Raw genomic sequence first — 21,472 nt, forward strand, 5'->3', positions numbered from 1 at the left:
CCTTCCGGGTTCGGCCGCGCGGGGCGGGCGGGCTGTGCCATCCACAGCCTGGCGGGGGGAGCATCCCTGCCCCGCTCGCCTTCTCGCTCTCCCCAAAGCGCCTTCCGGGGCTTCCCTTATTGTAACTCTGAGTCAGAGAAAAGAGAGAGCCTCAAAGCTGGTAAGGCGATTCCGCGCGGCCTCCCGCTCTCTTCCATTCTCCCCCCTTGAGAGGAGTTGGTACAGCCAGAGTGGGCATGGCGGAGGGTGAATGCTGCCGGGCAGCCGGACGGGACCAACGTGGGAAGGGAGGGGTAGGGGGGGACGGGACGAAACCACCGCGAAGAAGCGGAGGGGAGGACGGGACTGGAGCCCGTCCTGTCTCTCCCTTGCTCCCAGGATCGTCCCTTCAGGATGAGGTTTTTTAAGGATCAGCTCCTTCTGGCCGCTCTCAGGCACATCAGACCCCTCCTCGGACAGGGCTGGGTGCAGGCTGCGGCCGCTCCACCACAGCCCCAGTGTGGCCATGCAGAAATAATAAAGATTTAACCCCTGCATGGAGTGGCACAAGATGCTGGTGACGGAAAGGATTGAAAGTGTCAGCGCACGGAATATTAAAAGCAGCGATTCCCGCTGCGGGAAGTAGTTAAGGAAGGCAAATAGCATCCCGAGACCTATCGATAGAGGACTAGAACACATCCGTGGAAATCATTATGGGATTGTACGAAAGAGCGGCGAGGCCATACCTGCAGAATTGAGACAGATTAAAGAGAGGCTTTTGAATACAAATGAAAAAGGTATAGAAGAGGGTAACGAGGATAATAAACAGCCTTATGGATTAGATCTAAGTGGAGACGTTAGAAAATTAGGTTTGCATTTATTAAGGGAAAAAAAAAAAAGAGCAGGATTAAGGGCTGCCACAACTGAGGGAACACACATCGTGTTCTGGGGGCTGGGGAAGCTGCTGCCAAAGGGTCCCGCTGAAACAGCAGCACAAAACCCCTGGAAGATGAAAACAAGGAAGGATTAAAGGGAATTCCGGGGTCCCCAGCACGGGAGGGACATCGACCTGCTGGAGTCCCTAGGAGGACACCAGGATGGTTTGAGGGATGGAGCAGCTCTGCTGTGGGGAAAGGCTGGGAGAGCTGGGGCTGTTCCACCTGGAAAAGAGCAGGATTTGGGGTGACCTAATTGTGACCTTCCAGTGCCTGAAAGAGCTCCAAGGGAGATGGAGAGGGACTTTGGACAAGGGCATGGAGTGATAGGATGAGAGGGAGTGGCTTCAAACTAAAAGAGAAAAGGTTTGGATGGGATATTGGGAAGGAATTCTTCCCTCTGAGGGTGGTGAAGCCACAAAGAAGCTGTGGCTGCCCCTGGATCCCTGGAAATGTCCAAGGCCAGGCTGGACAAGGCTTGGAGCAACCTCATCCAATGGAAGGTGTCTCTCCACATGGAAGTGGTTGGCATCAGGTGACATTTAAGGTCCCTTCCAACCCAAGGCACGTGTGATTTTATGAATTTAGGGAAGCTCTGCGCACTCAGCCGGGCTGTACAGAAAATCTGAAGTTCTCACCCACTCAGAAGTCGCTGGGGCTGTTTGGAGGAGCTGTGATGTCTGATGTGTTGGCTTTTGAGGGCGTGAGCAGCACCTGGGGAATGGCTGCCTCCCATCCCAAAGGGAACCTCCCAGCTCCGAGGTGACCCAGAGCTTCCACGGACCCAACTCCTTGGCAGGTTTGTTGGCTGAGCACCATCGGGGAGAGGAAAAAGACATGTTCCAATCCTCCACCAGCCATTGTCACTATGGAAATGAGCGGGGTCATTGTTCCTGCACCCGTTGGGGCTCCTAAAATGTAATTTTAGCAGCAAAGTGCGCAGCCTGTGTGTGAAAGCAGGCTGCTGGCGAGCCCCTTTATCCGGAGCGTGGCTTTTTTCTTTGCCGTATTTTTCCTTCTTTGTGTTTCCCTTGGAAAAGGCATCCAAAGACAAATGTTAACCGTGGCTGATTACAATTATATTGATGGGGGAGGTAGCAATTTACGGGCAAATATCGAAACGTGGAAGAATGGCTGGTAATAATAGGGTGAGGACAAACTGTTCTTTAATTGTCCTGCAAGTTGTTTCATATCTTTGTCATGCAGAAGCTGGAACTTTTAGGGTGCCAGTGACAAAGTACTTTGCTGTAATGTGGTAGGGCAGGCTCACAGCAGCCTTTATCTTACTGAATAACTACCACCATTTCAAAGGCTGGGATTACAGGCACACTTTATGTTGAAAAGGGGAATTTACATGTTTCTTCTGTAAGCAGAAATCTATTAATTCGTGAGATTTGCCTCCCCTTTCTTCATCAGCCATGACCCAGGGGTCTGACCAAGACAGGAAGGACGTGCAAACCTCCCTTTTTTTTTGTTGTTTTTTTAGAGACAGGTAAGATATTTTTTGGCCATTTTCACCCACCCTCTGGAAGCTGGGAGTTGCCCAAACCCAAGTTAGATTCACCTCACCACAAAGCGACCCTCCAGGCTTTCTCAGAGCTTTGAGTATGTTCTCAACAGCAATTAAAAAAAAAAAAAAAAAAGTATTACTTAGGAAAAAACAAAACCACTGGGGCAAGTGGAAAGCATTTGAAAGGCGGCCTCGTGCTACACAGAGTGATTTATTTCTAAAAAAATCCTTGGAACTTGTAGCACGAGAGCATACTCTAGTGGCAACCGAGCAAAGAAAGTGCTCTGGTTTGTGCAGTGTCTTGATGATCAAACACCTCCCACCTTTCTTCAAGAGGTTTTTTTCTCTCCTATCTCCTCCAGCTCCACGCTCGGTGCTCAGCCCGACAGGAAATACCCAAGGCAGGCAGAGAAAATAAACAGGAACTGCGAAAAGTAATTTTAAAAACACAGCTTGGGAACATATCTCCCCAAAATGAATGTGTACTTAGAGAGTTGTCTTTTTACCAGGCTCTGTTGCAGATTTTCTCCTGAGAGACACAGTTTAGAGCAGGCAGGAGATAGGAAAAGGGAGAATAATACTTAAAGCAAATTCTATTCACCCATGGCAGTGTCATTACAAACTTGAATGAGCACAGTTATTGCAAATAAATAAAAACAATAGACCAGAACCAGTTTTACATAAGAAAATACTGAAATACCGTTCAATTAGTCCTAAGCTTTAGTTAAACCTTTTCTTTTGCCCATCAGGTGATAAGGTTAATACAGAAAGCACTCAACTGCTGTACTCGTGTAACAACAGTCAGCACCCATTTAATGAACTCACACGTCCACACATTTAGCAAAGCTTCAATATTGTCAGCACTGGGCTGGCACGGAATTTTAATGGCAAAGTAGCCAGCCCAGGCTTCATTCTAAACAATATCCCCGTGCAAGGAGAGCAGGTCCTGGTGGGGACACCAACAATACAAATAAGCACAGCTCCTATATTTAAACAAGAAGTTTGGCAGAATTTCCACTGACGATGTATGGCCGCCTGCAAAGCATGAGAAAGGAGGTTTTGCTGCTTTTATTTGTTCTTAAGTTGCTTGAATAAGCTGCTTTTTATGGCTTGCTTGTTGAGGGGGGCCAAGACCAGGCTCCCATATCCCAATTTCAGCTGCATGGCTGCAGTGGTCGTGGTGCAGAGGGAGTTTCCAAGGGGAATAAAGTGGAATAAAAGCAGACCCGGTCCAGGGAGAGTCCTGTTGTCCCTGGACATGGGGTTCTCTCTGCCCCATCCTGCAAAAGCTTGTTTTCAAGGTACATCCAGCCATCAAGGACGTGCTTGGATGTGGCTGGTCACACAAAGCACGTGGGGAACCTCTGTGCTGGCTCCTTGTGTTCTCCCTGGCCATCCAAGGGACCCAGATTCATGCATTGCACATCCATCAGGAGACCCCCTGTGCCTTGTGAACCCCTCAAAATTCAAAAGAAAGGTAAAGATCTCCCAGGTGAAGGTGTCAGAGGTCTGGGAGAAGACAAGGGTCCAGTTCCATAGGAAAACAGACTTGGTTCCACTGCTGTCAGGACAGCTTCTTCTTTGTTTCAGAGCTCAGCTTCATGTTATTCCCCAAATAGGAAAATGTACTGAACTAATTTCCCCATGTTTGTTGTTTCCATTTTTAATTTTAATTTCCCCATTTCTTGTTCCCCACAGTTTTGCACCTTTGTCAGAAAAACTTTATTGACTTGTAGAAGACTCCAATCTCTTCCTGCAGCAGTCTCAGTGGCCTCCCAGCTGATTTTGTGTCACACTGAGCAGTCATGGATCCCATTTGTGTCTCAGCTGGTTTCCCAGAATGCTGACAGTCATCTCTGTGTTTTCACACCTGATTTCCTTGAACTAATATCATTTATGTACCCCCATGCCTTATTGGCAGACTCAGGTCTGGTGTCTGATCTGCACAGTGACTCCACCATCACCTCCCAGACCATCTTCTCTGGCTGCTGCACCACTTGAGGGCTTTGTTCCCTTCATCCCTGGGCTGCTCCATTACTTTCTGGTAAGTGTTTGGGAAAAAGGAACATTTTAAACTAATTTGCACATTTTCATCCTTCTTTTAATTACAGGTGTAGGACATAATTTCTAGCCCTGGTGGCCAAACTCACAGCCTGGCCCACACACAGCATGTGGCTGAAAATCTGTACCAGTAGTTCAGGGGCCCCCAGGGTTTAAAACTCTCATTTCTTCACCTTCTCCTTCCAGTAAAACTCATCAAGGAACTCATTTAGGTAAGAATTTTTCCCATTCCATCAGTCCTCTCTGTTTCCTCCCCATTTCTTAAAGCTTCTACCAGAATTGTGTCAGCTGAGGATCATGCTCAGGGAATTTGCACAAAGGATGTCAAGTAGGACAGGAACTCAAAAATTGCTCTCTGTACCTGGTTTAACCTGTTTTTTCCTACCTAGACCCACTATATCTTTGTTGTGTTCCTCCATTGAACAAATCCTTACTCATGGTTAAGCTACCCCAGGTTGTCTTTTATTCCAGATGGAAACTGATGCAGCTCCAGAGTCAGTTCCTGTATTTTTTGTATAGGTTTTTGTATTAATCTCATTTTGTTAAGATTGTGATAGGGACCTTTTCTCCTCCCCCTGTTCTGCATAGATGAGGTTACAGACAAGGACTGTGGTGTGTTATTACTGTGGCCAAAATGAACTTGTGGAGATGCTGAGCAGCAGGTGGTGTTGGAATAGAGGACACATGGTGGGTTGCCCCATCCCTGGAAGTGTCCAAGGCCAGCTTGGAAGGAGCTTGGAGCAACCTGGGATGGTGGAAGGTGTCCCTGCCCATGGCAGGGGGTGGAATGAGATGAGCTTTAAGGTCCCTTCCAACCCAAACCTTTCTGTGATTCCATGATTCCCATTTCTCTGTGTCCAAGCAGCCCTGTGATGGCCTTCTAACCTCTAACCTCTGCAGGACATGCCATTCTGTGGGTAGCTCATGTTACCTGGAGAGCTCCAATACAATAAATCCAAGTTTTGGAGGGGAGAGAGTTGGGAGGTTAGCCCATGGATAGGATTTTGAGTTGGGCTGAGTGGGCTGGTTTGCTTTTCCCAGGCTGATCTCTGGCTCAGCCCCTTTAGTCCCAGACCTGGGACTAGTTTTTACTACACAGGAGCAGAACACAATATTCTTCTCTTACACTAGCAGTAATGGCTGAAACATTTAACCATAAACCTCACAAAAAATTCAGGCTGGGACAGTGGGATTCTCCATAGCTTCAAAAAACAAACCAAACCTCAGGCACATTTCCTTCAGCATGCTGGTGGCTGACAGGAGCATGTTCCAGCTCAGCAGCATCTCCAGAGCTCAGGTGGAACTTCACCCTCCACACATCCAGGCAAATCTCCTGAACGTGCTCCATCCCCTCGTTTTGAGGTCTGCAGTTGTTCTCCTTAGAGGTCAGGAAGCACAAAAACAGAATCAGGATACTTTGGCTCCATCTCCATTTCCTGTGGAAGGCCGGGCTAGGAAACAGATTAAATGGATTACATTAAATCCAGATTAAATCCTGGCCTATTCCCAGACCTGGCTTGCCCATTCACATCACCAGTTGCTCAGCACCCATGTGGCCAGAGCACTCCATGAGAAGTGCATGCCCAAAACAGCTGCCTTGTGGGAGATGTTGTGGGAAGGACCCCAAAATCTTCATGGAATGGTTTGGGTTGGAAGAGACTTTAAATCCCATCTCATTCCATGGGCAGGGACACCTCCCACTTGGCCAAGTTGCTCCAAATCCCATCCCATAAAGAAACAAATCTTCCAATCTGGTACTGCCCAATCGTGGATTTGAGGTAAAATGTGCCTTCCCTGAGCATCTTTTTCACACCAAATGCTGACAATCACAAGAAAACGACATTTAACATAAAGCCAAGAGCAGCTTCTGTAGGACAGCGCCTGAAGTTGCCACAGCTTCTAATTTAGGAGCCTCAGACTTCTGTGCTTTCTGTCATCTGGCATTTGCAGGCTCCTCTCAAGCCACAGTGAGAAAAACGCATCTCATTTCTGAAAGGCCAGAACTGCTGGTGCAGAAAATAGCAAAGTGCAAGGGGCTGAGCTCTGCTTCTGCCTCCACTGGGATAAATCCAGCTTCCCTCACTGCCTTCAGCTGATTTACTCCCCTTTCTGGTGTAGCCCAAAGCAGAATTTGCCTCTTGATGTTTTTCTATGGCATTAAGGCCTTTAAGGAAAATCCTACAAAAACATTTAGGCGCAAACAAAATCTCCTGCTTTCCACAAATCTGCCTGAACTTACACTGTGAAAGGAAGCACAGGGGAACTGAAGCCTCTTGCAGGGGACAGGGGACTCTCCAGCAGGGTCAGCTGTGCATATATTTACACATGATATTAGCAGGGAAAAAAAAAAAAAAAAAAGGCAAAATGGGTGCATGGTGACCCAAGGTGGACCAAATGTTCTGTGCTATCATTCCTGCTGGGGTCAAAGGCCTTGATAAGCCTGGTGAGCTAATGAGCAACAGCTTAATCAGCACAGATGATTTTTCTGCAACAGAGGAGGTAATTGCAGCCTTTTTTCCTGTTTTCTAGGAACCTTGTGGATTTTTTTTCACTCGTAAATATGAGATAATGCCGTACAACTTGACCTTCCCAAACAAAGCTTTTGCAGAATAATGTCCACTGCTATTCATGAATATCATTTAATCTGGGCTGTGTTTTTGTCCACTGTAGCTGACCAAGAAAAGAACACCACGAAAACTAAGAAAAACCTTCAAAATTCATTTGATTTCTCTACACATGATTGAAATCCATTGGGTGCTGAGTTCAAGGAGTCACTCCTGTTATTTCCTGGGAGACACCAGGCATGGAGATATCTGTGGGGTCTCATCTCTTATCTACCCAGAAATCACCCAGCTCTGCAGCACTTTTGGGAGAGGAAGTTTTCAGCTAACCACCACGAGCTCTGCATAACCCATCCTTTCACCTGGCACTTTTTACCCCCGTGCTGGCCAAAAACCACACCTGTGAGGGGCTGCCAGGAGGGCCCCCTGACACAGCTGCTGTGTCTGGAAGCTGGAGACAAGGAGGCTCTGCTCAGACACCCCCTCAGAGTTAGGAAAGGCTGTGGCAGAGCAGGGGGAAGGCAGGACAGTCTGCAGACCCCAGGGTGGCTGCCTCGAACCGCTGTGTTCCCCCAGACAAAATGTGTCACCATCCAGATTGGGGGGTGGGGGATATCCTGTCCCCCACCTCCTTTGGCTCACTCGAATTTCCCCTGACTGGGATTAAAATAAGGAGTCGGGGTGGTGTGTTGCCAAAATTCCCTCGGTGGTGGTCAAAGAGGAGCTGCCCATCCCCACCCCTCGCTCGTTTGTTTGTGCCTGTAATCACTGGATTTCCCAGCTGGTCCCCCAGCACAGGACCTGCTGAACTCCAGTGAGCAAACAGGAGCAGGGAATTCTGTCCAAGCAGGCAGGTGCAGTGGCTGGACAGCTTGTGGATTTCCCTTCTGCCACCAAACAACAGTTTCTGCACATATGGTGGGAGGATAAAACCTCATTTGCTGTCGGAGGGGGGAAAGCCAGAAGCTCCCTGCAATTCCTGCTGTCCCAGAGATGTGAGAGAGAAAGGTGTGTGTGGAAAGGAGGGAGGATGCTTTCCCAGCAGCTGAGGAACGAAAGGTGAAGCGTTTTGATCTCAAATTCTTGCCAACAGGAAACAGCACTCGTGGAGTTACCTCTGTGTCCAGCACTGATGGGAGCATTAGGCTCAGGTTAGGCTTCCCAAGGAGGGTTCTTAAAGCATAGGACAGGTCTAAAATTTGCTGTGAGCACCAGTAGGGGTGGAAAAAAACCCTCTGTAATTCCATTGAGCAATCTACAGCTTAGCAGAGAGGAGGGTGGGCAGTAATGTGGCCGTGGGCTGTGAGTGCCCCATGAGGAGAAGATTTCTGAGTCTGGAAGGATGATTAATTGAGCAGATGAAGCTGAAGTGAGCCTGAAGTGCTAAAAGCTGCAATTAGACAAACTAGACCTAGAAGTAAGGTTCTGAGAGGAGGGAATTAAACACTGCAGAAATCTGGCTGGGATGGCAGATCCTAGCCCACTCCTCTGCATGGTGCTGGCCACACACACCATTTTCTCCTCTTGGTGTACCCTGTTTCTTTTCCAGCTCCCTTTTTTCTTTCCCAGGGGATGCAGGGGACATCAGGGCTTGAGGTGACTTAAATGTCCCTCCAGCCACGAGTGAAGACAGAGAGAAGAGATCCAGTCTAGCAGGGTTCAATTTTTACCCACCCAGACCAGCTGGGAAGACTTGGCTTTCCCTTAAAACACTCATTTTAGGGATAAAGACTCCAAATTTCTTCCCCTGTCCCATGCAATGTTTCCAAGGGACCAAGACAGGCAGAGAGGTCCATCCTCACATACAGATGACCTGTACACAGAACCAGTGCCACCAGTGCCTCTGGCCTTATTCCACCCCATAAATCAGCACCCACGCCTGGAGTCCACAGAGCTCCAGGAGGCCAAGGCTGAGAGGAGAGCAAGACCTCCTGCTCCTAACAGCCTCTAATCCCTGTCCTCCATAATCAGTTTTAAAATGGCCATCAAATCTTCCCTCTGCCTCTAATTGAAAAAGTGATGTCAACAGTAATCTGCTGCCCCAATTTATCCCCATATATTTGGGGAGGTTTTGGGCTAATGCATTGTTTCATAAACATATGTTTTAGCCCAGCCGTGTGTGCACACACACAAAGAGAAAGCTCTGAACACACTGCACCAGTTATGGATCCTAATGCCTTAAATATTACTTTTAATACTAATGTCAGATTATTAAAAACGTAATCCATTCTCCTGATTGGACCTAATGTAAGCAGGAGGATAAGAGGACTTCTATCCATGCATTAACACATTTCATGTGGTGTAAAGCCACTTTCTTCCTCTTAAAACATAAGGTCAGGAACTAATAGAATCTGTACTTGAAGTGGGTTTTTAAAACATATTACATAGAAAGTTTAGTGAAAGTTAATCTGTCGATAAGTGTTGGCTGGAGCCGTATGGGTAAACAAGAAATAAATGTAATTCACATGCAATTTTTTCCCTGTTAAAAACCTATCTGTGCACTTTAAAACATTTATGTTTAAATAGAGCAGAGACCAGCACTAAGAAGCACTCAGCCCAAAGCAGCTTTATATAAATGTATTGCAAGGGACTAAAATAAAGTAAGCTACCCAAATCTCCCAAAGATAAAGGGAGAAGGGCTCTGACCCCATGTGAATTCTCCCCTCATCCCCACCCTGTGCTGTTCCTGGGCTTCATTCCCTGTTCTTGTGCACCTCTCTGTGGCAGCATTCCCCATCCTCCCACATCTGCCCCGTGCCTGGCCGGTTCTGGGGCTCAGGGGCAGTTTGGCAGCGCTGGGGCAGCGTTCCTGGCACCCCGGTCCCCACCAGCAGGTCTGTCACCTCTCCATGGTGCCCAGCCTCTGCCAGCTCCTCCTGCCAACTGCAGCACCTCCTCAGCCACACATTCCCACTGTGGAGGGCTGGGTTGTTTCCCAGAGCAGCCCCCTTTGCCCGTTTCCTTTTCCCAACCTCTGGAAAGCCTGAGCTGGGCGCTGAGGCAAAGACAATATCGACAAAGGGCTGATTTCTGCCCCCAATTTTGGCAATGCCATCATTTTTAAGCAGCCTCAGCTCCCCAATGCTGGTGGAGGCCAGGCAGCTGACCCTGCTGCTCTTCATTTATTGCTTTTTTGGCAGCTTGAGAGCTGGCAGGTGGTTTGGGAAGCAGATTTTGGAGCACTGGTGATGCCCTCGCAGGGGAAAGCACGCAGCCAGCTGCCCAGCTCTGCCTCCTCCTTGCTCCAACAGCACATCTGGGCTGCTCCACCACCAGCTTTACACGGGAACCATTTGGTTCCCCTAAAATGGGTCCAAGAGTCGCTGCAGGGGGTGCTGGCTGCCAGGGGAAGGAGACAAGAGGGCAGCAGGAGAAGTGGGAGGTGGAAGCTTGTGCTGGCAGGCACCAGGACTTGGCCCTCGTGCTCCCAGCCACATGCCAGAGATTTAAGCTTCATGAGCAGGCTCCAGCCACCAGAAAGAGATTGATGACATATGGATTTCGTACATCCAGCAAATGGGAGAAAAGCTCTCCACGGCTGCATGGGATTAGCAGAATTTCCACGCCGTTCCTGGTAGCCAGGGTGCTGCAGGAGGGGTGGAGTGCTGAGGGGACAGGGACTGGGGGGTGTTCAAACCTTCCCACCATCACTGCAAGTCACCCCTGGTCATCTCAGTGGCATTGCAGAGGATTGGCATCATCCAGGAGGTGTAGGGAGAGCAGCAGAGAAGCCACAGGGAAGGGCAGCTGGAAGGAATTCATGTCCAAGTGGGTCCAAACCCTCCCTAGAGTAAAAACAGGCAATTCCCTTCCTTCCCTGTCTTTCCACAGGCACACATTTTGACTGGTCCTTCAGCCCAAAGGTGGCTGGTGGGTGGCACAGGGTCTGTGTGGTCGTGTGGCCTCTCCTCCAGTGCCAACATGAAGGTGCTGCTTTGTGGGGAAAGGCGAAGTGGAATGAAGATCCCAAAGGGGATGAAGGCACAGCCTCCTTCCTTCAGGGCTTAAATCTGCTGTGTAAAAGCTAGGGAGGAAAGAGTGGAGAAAGGGGTGGATGGATCAGAATAAGTGCCCAAAGTTTGGTTTTCCTGCACTTTGAGGGAAATGTAAAACAACGTGATTGCCCCATCCCTGGCAGTGTTCCAGACCAGGCTGGATGGGACTTGGAGCAACCTGGGATAGTGGAAGGTGTCCCTGCCCACAGCAGGGGATGGAACTGGATAATCTTTAAGGTCCCTTCTAACCCAAACCATTCTGGAATGTTGTGACTCTGTGATTTGACATTTCCCACCCTGTCACACAGTTCAGGCAGCTCTTCCTGGTACAGACATCAGTTGTGATGCTGCTTTCAGCACAGCAACCTCAACCTGCTGCAAGTCCTTAGGCCAAATAGTCCAGCACCACAAAAATCAAACAACAAGGCCTTTCACTCAGATTTCAGAATGGAAAAACCCTTTTGCCTTCAAATATCTTCAGGACATAACCCAGGCAAACACCGTGCACCAGTCCACGAGCAAAATCACCAAAGAAAAAAGTGAGAAAAAAGTTAAAAAGAAAATCTAGGATGCTGGGTAGTGAGCCTCAGACATTGTGCTGCCACGTTATTTTGGGAAAACAGTAGGAAAACGCTTTGAAATAAATGAAAATTATTTGGGAGTCCGATGGTGTTGGAGGAGGGAGCTGCTATCTAAACCCTTTATGTGGCTTGAGTCCTCAGCAGAAGCTGAGCATGCCTCAGGGGATCAAAAATCCCTACAAATGGGAATTCCTTGGCCATCTCTGAGGCTCTGATTTTGTCATGGCAGCCACGGGAGCCATGCATTCAAATTAACTCCGTGAAACCTTGCAAATGGATGGAGAAATACCTCTAATTCGGCAGGTCCTTTCTTTCTCTTCCAAAAGATGGTGTTTTGCCAGTGACAGCAATTCAAATCAGAGGAGATATCACTCATCAGGGAATTACCTCCTGTGACTGTGCCTGTGTCCAAGCCATGGAGCCGAGTGGGGATGTGGAAGCAGTGAGGGAATGTGACCAAGGTCGGGATGAGATGTGGAAAATTTGATCAAGAGCTGGCCTTGGGCAGAGCAGCGTTGCAGATCCAGGACAGTGCTGGCTCTGAGCAGCAATTAAAGAGGAAGCAGAAATCAGAGCTGACGAGGAGGCAGCTGCTGTGGCACTGCCAGCTGGGCAGTGTCCCTGGTCACAGCACTGAGTGCTTTGCTGTATTGGGAAATTTACTGTGTTTGGTCAAATTCAGAGACTTCAGGGGTGCAGATTCCAATTAAAGAAGCTCGGTGCCACCGAAGTCATGGCATTGCCACTGTGGCCACTGCCCTCCAGGATGCTGGCCAGTGGCCATCAGTGTCCTGGTGGGATGGTGGTGGGTGTGACCCCATGGATGGCAGCTCCAGCTCGGGGTCCCACCTCCACCAGCTTCTCTGCAGAGTCAACTATCACCTCCTCACACTGCTAGTGAAAGATGGAGCTGCCTGTCTGCCCCAGGCAGGTCTTCAGGACAGATATTTTACTATTTAAAAACATCTTTAAGCCAAATTCCTCATTTGGTATCAGTGCAGGGAGCTTTCCCCCTCCTCTAATCTCCATGATTAAGCTAAAAATTAATACTCTGAACCCACGGACACATCATGTGCTGGGAACTCTCTTCTTCTTTATATTTAAGTGTCCCTTAAGCAGTGTCACAAGCATGGCAAGCACTTGTGGGTTGCATTTGCAGCTTTCCTCCCTTTTGTCAACCAGTCAACACCACAACCTCTATGTCCCCTGACCCTTCAGGAAGATGTTATCATGGCAGGAGCGAAAAGAAGAGAAGCAAAGCCCTTCCCATGAGAGGAGTCACTTTTGGGAGGCTGTCAGGTGAGGCAGAAGGTGGACATTGCATGAAGGAGTGGTCTGTGTCACCATCACACACCCGAAATTATGGCAGCACCTTTGCACGTGGCACAAGGAGAGGGGCAGCTCATTTGTCCCGGCTGGGAGCACCACGCAGGACAACGCAGGGAGAAGAGGCTAAAAATCACCCGGAAACACAGGCAGCTGGAGTTGAAAACATGAACAAATTTGGCAATGGCTCCTGTTCCTCAGATCTGAGAGTATTGAAACAAAATGGGGCCAGGAGCTAATTATATGGAAATATTTCTATTTGCACATTTCACTGCAAGGCAAAGCAGACAGTATAGCTAATGTATCCCCACCACTGACAGGAATATTAAGTTTTCTGTCATTTTGCTACCACAACTACCTTTCTCAGCATGCATTCTGTCCTAGTTCCTATTAAGGTGAGAGCAGAATCAAACTCATTAATTGTCTGCATTTTAGATATGATAAGAATTCAGTGGTTGATGTTAATTAAACTACAAAACAACTCCTCTTGCTGCGGTGTGCATTCCAAGTTGGAGCAATTAATTCACTCACTTAAACTGATCAAGATTTAATTACCATCACTCTGTGCAATTACTCCATAATTAAAGTAATTTGGTTCATTCCACTCGCTGACAGTGTCATTGAACAGCCATTCATAGTACCAAAAGAAGTGATAATTAACTTAAAGAACAGCTCAAGGCAGTTTTACACAGACTTTTTGTTATTCCTAACTATACCTATATGGGAGAAAGAAGCCTATCACATACTACAGGTGCTTCCCTTGTAAAGAGGTTCAGATCTTTTGTGTTCAATTTTTTTCAGCAAATGCACTGTAGCAAACCCAATTTTGGGGAAGGCTCTGTAGCTGTCACCAGATAACACAGCATTTTGTAAATGCATGATAAAACCTGGATCCTTCCAGCAGCACAGGCATTCCCTGCCTGCTCCTCGAGACTCCTCATTAAGAAAAGAAAAAAATCTTCAGTTAAAGGTTCTTTCCATCCAGATAACAGTGCCAGATCTTAGATCTTGTTATCTTTTAACAGAGCAAGTCCACGGTTGATGGGACCAAGGGAAGGCAGAGAAATCTCGGGTTCTTTAATGATCAATATTCTCAGTCCCCAGGTTGTTGACAATCATTGAATTATAGAATTATTTGGGTTGGAAGGGACCTTAAAATTCATCTCATTCCAACCCCCTGCCATGGGCAGGAACACCTACCACTAGACCAGGTTGTTCCAACCTTCCTTGAACATTGCCAGGGATCTATAAATAAATATCTGGTCTAGGTGTTCATGGCACATCTATTCAGAACCCAATTTTAGGCTTATTTTATTCCAGAAAATTATTTTTTTTCTGGTGGAATCATTCCTCAAGGTTTGGAAGTGAATATTGCTGCCTGTTTTCAGAAAGGCTGTTTGCACTCACAAGTACAAAGCTGCCACCAGAAACCTCTGTGCTGAGCCTCCTTCTAAGATAACCTTGTGAAATGCCCCTGCCAAGCTCTCTGCAGGGTGGGCAAAGAAAGAGCCAGATATATCTGTCTGTCCTGACTTGTGAAGGATGGAGTGGCACTGAGGACCTTCAACACATTGTGCACCCATTTCAGAGTTAAACCTCCTCAGCCCACACAGAGAAATTCAAAACATGACCTGTCACAACCATTTGGACATGAAATATGCAGTGTTTGCACTGATTTTTTTCCCCCCACCATAAAAGTGATGTTATTCTAGAGAATCATCTCAAACAAGTAGAAGCAGCACACTTGCCTTGATGGAGAGCATGGACCCCAAACAAGTCAGGTTACAATGATCATGAATCAGCCAGGGGAAATGAGATTTTGTAATTATCAGAGCTGGTTGATTCTGGTCAGAGGAAAACATGGAAGTTTAAGAAGAATGTAATGGGTTTAAACTGAAAAAGAGGAAATTTAGATTATATATGCAGAAAAAGTTCTTGCCTGAGGGTGAAGGTGGGGAGGCCCTGGCACAGGTTGCCCAAAAAAGCTGTGGCTGTCCCATCCCTGGAAATGTTCCAGGCCAGGCTGGACAGGGCTTGGAGCAACCTGGGATAGTGGAAGGTGTCCCTGCCCATGACAGGGGTTTGGAATGGGATGGTCTCTAGGGTTCTTTTCAACCCTCACCATTCTGTGACTCAATGATTCTGAGGTAAAATTAAACCAAAATGGTTTAAGCAGAAGGTGAACAGCTCATAAAGGGGACTGTGGTCCCTGGCTCCAGTGGCAGCAGATCCCAGTGGCCCTGCACTCCTGTGACCCACCTTGGAGGTGGCAGGTTCCCTTCAACTCCTCTCTTGGTGCTCTTCCATCAGCCACTGAATCCACAATCCTCAGCAATGCCAGACCTCCCCAGAAAGCTGAGCTATGCCATGAATTATTCCTCCACCTGCAGCATCCATAAATCAGAGCTTTTTGGTTGGGCTCCCAAATGCTTGTTAGCCTTCCGTGACTCAGCAGTGGCTAAGTTAATGTCAGCTCTACCCAGGGGAAAATCTTCAATATTTCTTTTTACTTAAAAAGAAAGAGGAAAAAAAGAAATCTCAAACATTATTTTTAAGCTCCTAAAAGAGCATTAGAAAAGAATGAAGGGGAAGAAAAAAAGAGACCGTGTAAAGATTGCTTACCAGAGTCCTTTTACAATAGTCAGCCACACAACAGAAATAGGTGGACATTAATTCATGCTAACCTTGCACACCTAAATACCATTAATTCATCAAAACTAATAACATTTATTCCTTCAAAAATGAGATTAAAGACAGGCACCCCTTGCAGTCATAATCTGTGGCTGATGACTCTAAAATGAAACCTCCAGTATACAAAGCTACCAGCAGAGCTTGCAGAATCTCATAAATTGCAGCTGGTAACACATAAATCCTCGGGACAATGTATATTATTTTCTGGGGAGCGGGTGTTTGCATGCCAATTGCCAGGCAAAAAGCAAAGCAGAGCTGTAAAACTTCTCCCCCATCCCAGGAGTTGTTGCCAGAGGTGCCAGCTGATGTCAGGTGATGCCACTCGGGCCAATGCTCACCGAAATCCATCGGGCTGGAGCAGGATTCAGGGCACACGTCCTGAAAAACACTTTTGATTTAAGTTTGCAAACCCAGGGAGCAGCAGCCTCTGAGCTGGAGGTGCCCAGGTCCTCTGGCAAGGCATGCAAGGCTTTGGGTGCATTCCCTGCCCTCTCTGGAGGATGCTGGAAGGGCTGGGAATGGTCTTCAGCTGCTGCTGGTGCCTCTGATGGGTGCTGGGATGGTTTTGGGGTGGATAAGGGCTCAGCTGCACATTGGCTCCAATAAGGAAGTCAAAAGCTCCCCTTTTGCTTTCACTGGGTTTTGGCCATGGAATGGCATCAGGCTGAGTCAGGGGAGGTTTAGGTTGGGTATCAGGAAAAGATTCTTCACTCAGAGGGTGATTGAGCTCTGAACAGGCTCCCCAGGGAATGGGCACGGCCCCAAGGCTGCCAGAGCTCCAGGGGTGTTTGAATGATGCTCTCAGGGACAAGGTGGGACTGTTGGGGTGTCTGTGCAGGGCCAGGAGCTGGGCTCTGATCCTTGTGGACCCCTTCCAGCTCAAGATCTCCTGTGAATGTATGGACTTTGGTGGTGGGAGAGCCTCTCATCTGCTCCTGAAACAACCTTCTGCTGCTTCTGCTCATGTTTGAAGTACAAGTGTCTGATCCTGGTGCTGGGCTGAGCCCACCTTGGGCTGCCAGTGTCACCCTGTCCCTGAGCTCTGCCACACTTCCTTCCCACCCTCCCTGTTGTACCCATTGCATTTCCCTTTCCTTCCAGGCTCAGGTGAGTGGTTTCACCTGCATGCAGCAGGATGGGGCAGCTAACCCACAGCCTTTATCCCGGGGCTCCATTTCCCTGTGACCACTGCCTTGAGGGGACCCTGACAGCACCTGCCACATCCAGGTGCTGTGTGCCACCCCCAACAGCACCTGCCCTGGTTTAGGAGCTCCACTGACTCCTGTGGACTGTGAGGGTGTTCACAAACCTGCAAATCCAACAAATTTCCGTCTTGCACTCAGAAGGGTGGTCAGGATGAGGGTGTGATCAGCACCGCTGCTGGTGGCCACAGGGACCCAGAGATGATTGCAGGAGGCAGCAGGGTGCTGCTGTCCCTGCCAGCCAGCCTGGCAGCCCTGCCCAGGGCTCCTGAAGGACGGGCTGGTCCCTCTGCCCATCCATCCACAACACCGGAGGTATTATTTCAGATTAAGACCAGATTAAGCCCATTTAATTTTAACTCAGATTAAGCCCCTATTTAGAAGCTGGCCCTGTTTCTGATGCAGCTGGGCTGACCCCCCCCAAGGGGCTGTGAAACACCATGGAGGGGTGTTGGGAACCACCCAGCCTCTCCCCCATCCTCCTGGCACACAGCAGCTAAAACTGGGAGTTACTAAAATAAGGCTTTGCATGTGAACACTCGTGTCACAGCAGCATTTTGGGATGGGGTTTAATATTCTGTGGCTTCAGGAGGGACCCCAGTGCCTGCAGTCCACGGGGGTGTTGGGCAGACGTGAGCACTAAGGAGCTGCACTGGTTTAATCTCTAAATAACGATGGAAGTGCAAGTGTGTGAATTACTCCAAATGAATGTATCACCCACACACGCTACGCTCTCTGCATATCTAATTACACAGCACTTGCTCCTGCCCTGCTTTTGAAGAAATACTCCACAAGCTGCCAATGCCTTTCAAACAAGTGATTACAATGCAATTTGAGGAAGGAAGAGTTTGGGACCCTTTCAGACTAGCTGAAAAGCAGTGGGGAGAACATAATCAATCTCACTGGTTTTTTATTCCTGTTTGTGTGAAGAAGGCACCCCAAAGGTCCAAATCTGTGAGGAGATAGCCCCAAGACAAGAAAAATCTCTGTTTTTCAAGGTTTCTTAAGAACGAGGCTCCACAGCAAAGGCAGGTTTGGCAGCACTTTTTTTTTTTTTTTAATTTGATAGATTCCTGGAGTAGCTGTTATTCTGACTCTACCAACACATCCTTCATCCTAACCCTGCACTGGGCTGTGATATTAGGTGACTGTGTGGTGTGTTTTCACTTCCTATTGACTGGTTGTGTACTTCCCTCCTGCTAATCCCTTGTTAATGGACACTTTCTTTGAGCCAGCTGAGATCTGAGTTATGTTGTCTTTGTGCTTCTCGCAGATTTTATTACTTGGATATCTTTGTTTTCATTATTTCGAGATTTGGGGATTTTGTCTCTTGCCTTCAGATGGATTCACACAGTTAGAGACGGGCTGGCCTCCCACAGCTCCTGTTTGCATTTGATCTGGGAGTGATGGGAGAGCAGCTCCTGGGATGGAAACAGCACAGTCCCACACTTCAGCAGCCAAATCCAGGAGAAAACTCACTTTTGGCTTTTGCTAGAAAACTCCTCTTGCTTCCAAAGGTAAAAATAAAGCAATTCTGCTGCTCTCTTGCTGTACTGGGGTAAACTGGTTTTAACTGGGCTCTGCTGGAGGGTGCACACCCAGAAAGATACAAACCACCCTGAGCAGCAGGGAGGTGGCAGGTGGAGCAGGAAAGCAGGGGACAGCCCCCCAACTCTGCTCCTGGGATGCCAAGGAACTTCCAAAAACGTGGAGCCTGAGGCTGACAGAGCATGGCTAGGGGCAAGCTGTCATGGAATCACAGAAAGGCTTCGTTTGGAAAGGACCTTCAAAGATGATCCAGAGCAGCCCTCCTGCCATGGCAGGGACACCTTCAACCCATCAGGTTGTTCATGGAGTGGGGAAGCCAGCAGTGACATCCCTGGACACGGTGCCCAGAGCAGTGAGGTTCAAGGACACCACGCTGGCCTTAGAGGAGGGGAAAAGGCACAATCCATGGTGCAGCAAGGAGAGATGGAGAACCCAGAGTCCCCTGGCAGCAGGGCCCCTCCTCCAGGAGCAACATGAGACTCACTGGGCAAATCCAGGGTTGGAGGCTTGGTGGGAAAGCAGAGAGGTGGAGATTCAGCAAAGCCACCAGCAGAAGGGAGACACAATTAATTAAAGACTTATTCCTCCCAATTAACTTTTCTCCTTCTGCCACAGTCCCAGGCAAGGAGCAGAGCTTTACAACCTTCTTTTTCTTTTTAATTTGAATGTGTTTTAGCCCCATCATCCTTAGGATGGGCACTGAGCCAGTTCAGAGCTGGCATAACCTGAGCAGTCGCTGGAGAGCCAAGGCTGCCCACGGGGACCAGACAGGTCACCAGGGGCAGGTGGCAACTGGAGTGATGCTGAATTGGGTTTTCCAGACAAGAAGGAAGAAAGTTTTTTAGTGCAGAAATCAGAAACTGCCCCACAGTTTCAGAAAATTAGAGAAAACTAAAACCCCTGAGAGTTCACCCAAAGGAACGTGGTTTGAGGGTGAGTTTCTCAGCTGGGACACAGAGCCTGGTGCTGGTCATGGCTGACCTTACAATGTCTCAGCTCTTTGCAGACTGGGAGCTGCTTCCAGCAAAATGCCACGGCTCAGGAAAGTCCTGGCACGTTCAACATCCCTGCTTTGTCTTCTTAGTGCCCTCTCCTCAAAAAGAAATCAAAAACGAATCTGATATTTTGATGCTTCTTGATAAACGTTACCTCTGTCAAAATGACCTTTTGGTTAAACAGCACTGGCTGGCATTAATCTTATTATTTCATCACGATTATTATTTTTTTATCAATCCAGCACAGCTGCCATTTCATCTGGCACTAAGTGAATTGAAGTTCTCAGCTGGGGCACGTCGTGCTCTCAGATGTGTGAAATGCTGATAGCCACAACATGAATCAGCCACCCCTTCCCCTCCTGCCACCCCACACTTGGCTCCAGGTCTGCATTGAGATGATCAGAAAAGTCAGCTCAGCATCAAGAAAAAGAATTTCTTCCCAGTTCGTGGATGCACCAGATGAAGTTCACAGCTGTGTCTCGTGGTGCCCTCAGCTCCTCACAGCCAGGCAATGCCACAGCATTCCTCAACTTCTGCAAAAAAGGAGAAAACATTGCTGGGATTGCTGTTTCTTGAAAGGAATAACAAATACAAGACAGCCCTTATTCCAAGATTGATTTTAAGGCAGATAAAGACGAGGGCTAAAGCATTTCAAATCCAATCCAACAAAGTCCTTAAGCGCCTGCTTTAAGGCAAGCAGAGGAATAATGCCACCAGCTCCAAGGGGGTGTTTATCTGCTTGTATTTATGAGGGCTCTTAAGGGCTTTGCTGGATCAGGGTGTCAGGTATGAGAGGAGAAACACCCTGCTCTGACCTCGGCACACGCAGCTCCCCAGTGTCCTGGTTTAGGGCAAATCTGGGAGGAAACCTCTGAATGGGGTCCCTCTAGGAAACAGATTCAAGCAGTCCCTCCCCCAGTTGGTTCAGGGAAAAATATTTCCTCGGAGAGAAGTGGAAAAAACCCGTTTATTTAACAGGCAAAGCACTCCCCAGCACAAAAATGAACAATACTAAACAGCAAAACCTCTCACTGCTCCGGAGAGATGACAGATTCAGAACATCCCTTCCGTGGGTTGGAGCCCAGCTCACTCAGGCTGTTCTCAGTCCCTCCAGAGTTGGGAAATGTCACAGCCCAGGTGAGCCACAGGTGCCAGCTGCCACTGCTCTTCTGGGTTTTCAGTCCAGACCAGGTTCAAACAACTCCAAGAAAAATGAAAAAAAAACCACAGTCCAGGGAGCTTCTCTGCCTGAGCTATCCAGAAATACTAACCAAAAGCAAAGGAGAGCTCTGTGCTGCTGTGCACTGCAGACAGCACAGGCTGTGTGAGGGATGTGGGGCAGCCAGGGCAGTCTGTGATAACAAACTCTGCACCTCTGCTCTCCCCCTTCCCTCCTGGAACCAGCCCTAAAGCTGCAGAACTCAATATTCAACACCACCAGAGCAGACCATTGGGGATACAAGCGTCATAAAGTCACCCCAAAACACCAGGAAAACACATCCAGCAGGAGGAACAGCCTGACAGAGTCATTGGAAGGGCAGCCAAGCCTGGGTGGGTACCCAGGGGATGTGCTGGGGTCTCAGGAGCCTGTGAGACAAACATCTCTCTAGTCTGGAAGCTGCTGAGCCCACCTGAGAGCCAGGCACGGGTGAGGTGACCCTTTGAGGTCCCTGTTTCTGTGAGAGGGAAGGGCTGGGATCACAGGAGGGGCTTGTGCTGGGCTGCTCCTGCTGAGCCTGACCCTGGACAGATGTGGGAAAAGGCGTGGATATAACCATGAGTGTGGAGATGAACGTGGAGAGAAACTTTTTACACGAGCAGGCAGGGAGAGAACAAGGGGAAATGGTTTTAAATTGGCAGAAGACAGGTTTAGAATGGTTATGATGAAATTATTGATGGCTAAAGATTGGTAGAATTGGGAATTCTCAGCCTGGAAAGGAGAAGGCTTTGGTGTGACCTATTTGCAGCCTTCCAGTGCCTGAAGAGAGCCTTCAAGAGAGATGGAGAGGGACTTTTTCAAGAGCATGAAGTGACAGGTCAAGGGGGGAATGGCTTCAAACTAAAAGGGAGTAGGTTTAGATGGGATGT

General features: G+C 48.4%; 1 long non-coding RNA gene across 1 annotated transcript in view; it reads right to left on the reverse strand.

Moving 5' to 3' along the window:
- LOC148223468 (uncharacterized) overlaps positions 1-15,029 on the reverse strand; it is a 51,512-nt gene extending 36,483 nt beyond the window's left edge. Inside the window, exon 1 of the long non-coding RNA XR_015804289.1 lies at positions 14,993-15,029. This is a non-coding gene — a long non-coding RNA (uncharacterized LOC148223468). The remainder of the gene's footprint in view (positions 1-14,992) is intronic.
- Between the last annotated feature and the right edge of the window lie 6,443 nt (positions 15,030-21,472).

The sequence above is a fragment of the Sturnus vulgaris genome, chromosome 6, assembly GCF_052056855.1.
Source record: "Sturnus vulgaris isolate bStuVul1 chromosome 6, bStuVul1.hap1, whole genome shotgun sequence".
Taxonomy (NCBI): domain Eukaryota; kingdom Metazoa; phylum Chordata; class Aves; order Passeriformes; family Sturnidae; genus Sturnus; species Sturnus vulgaris.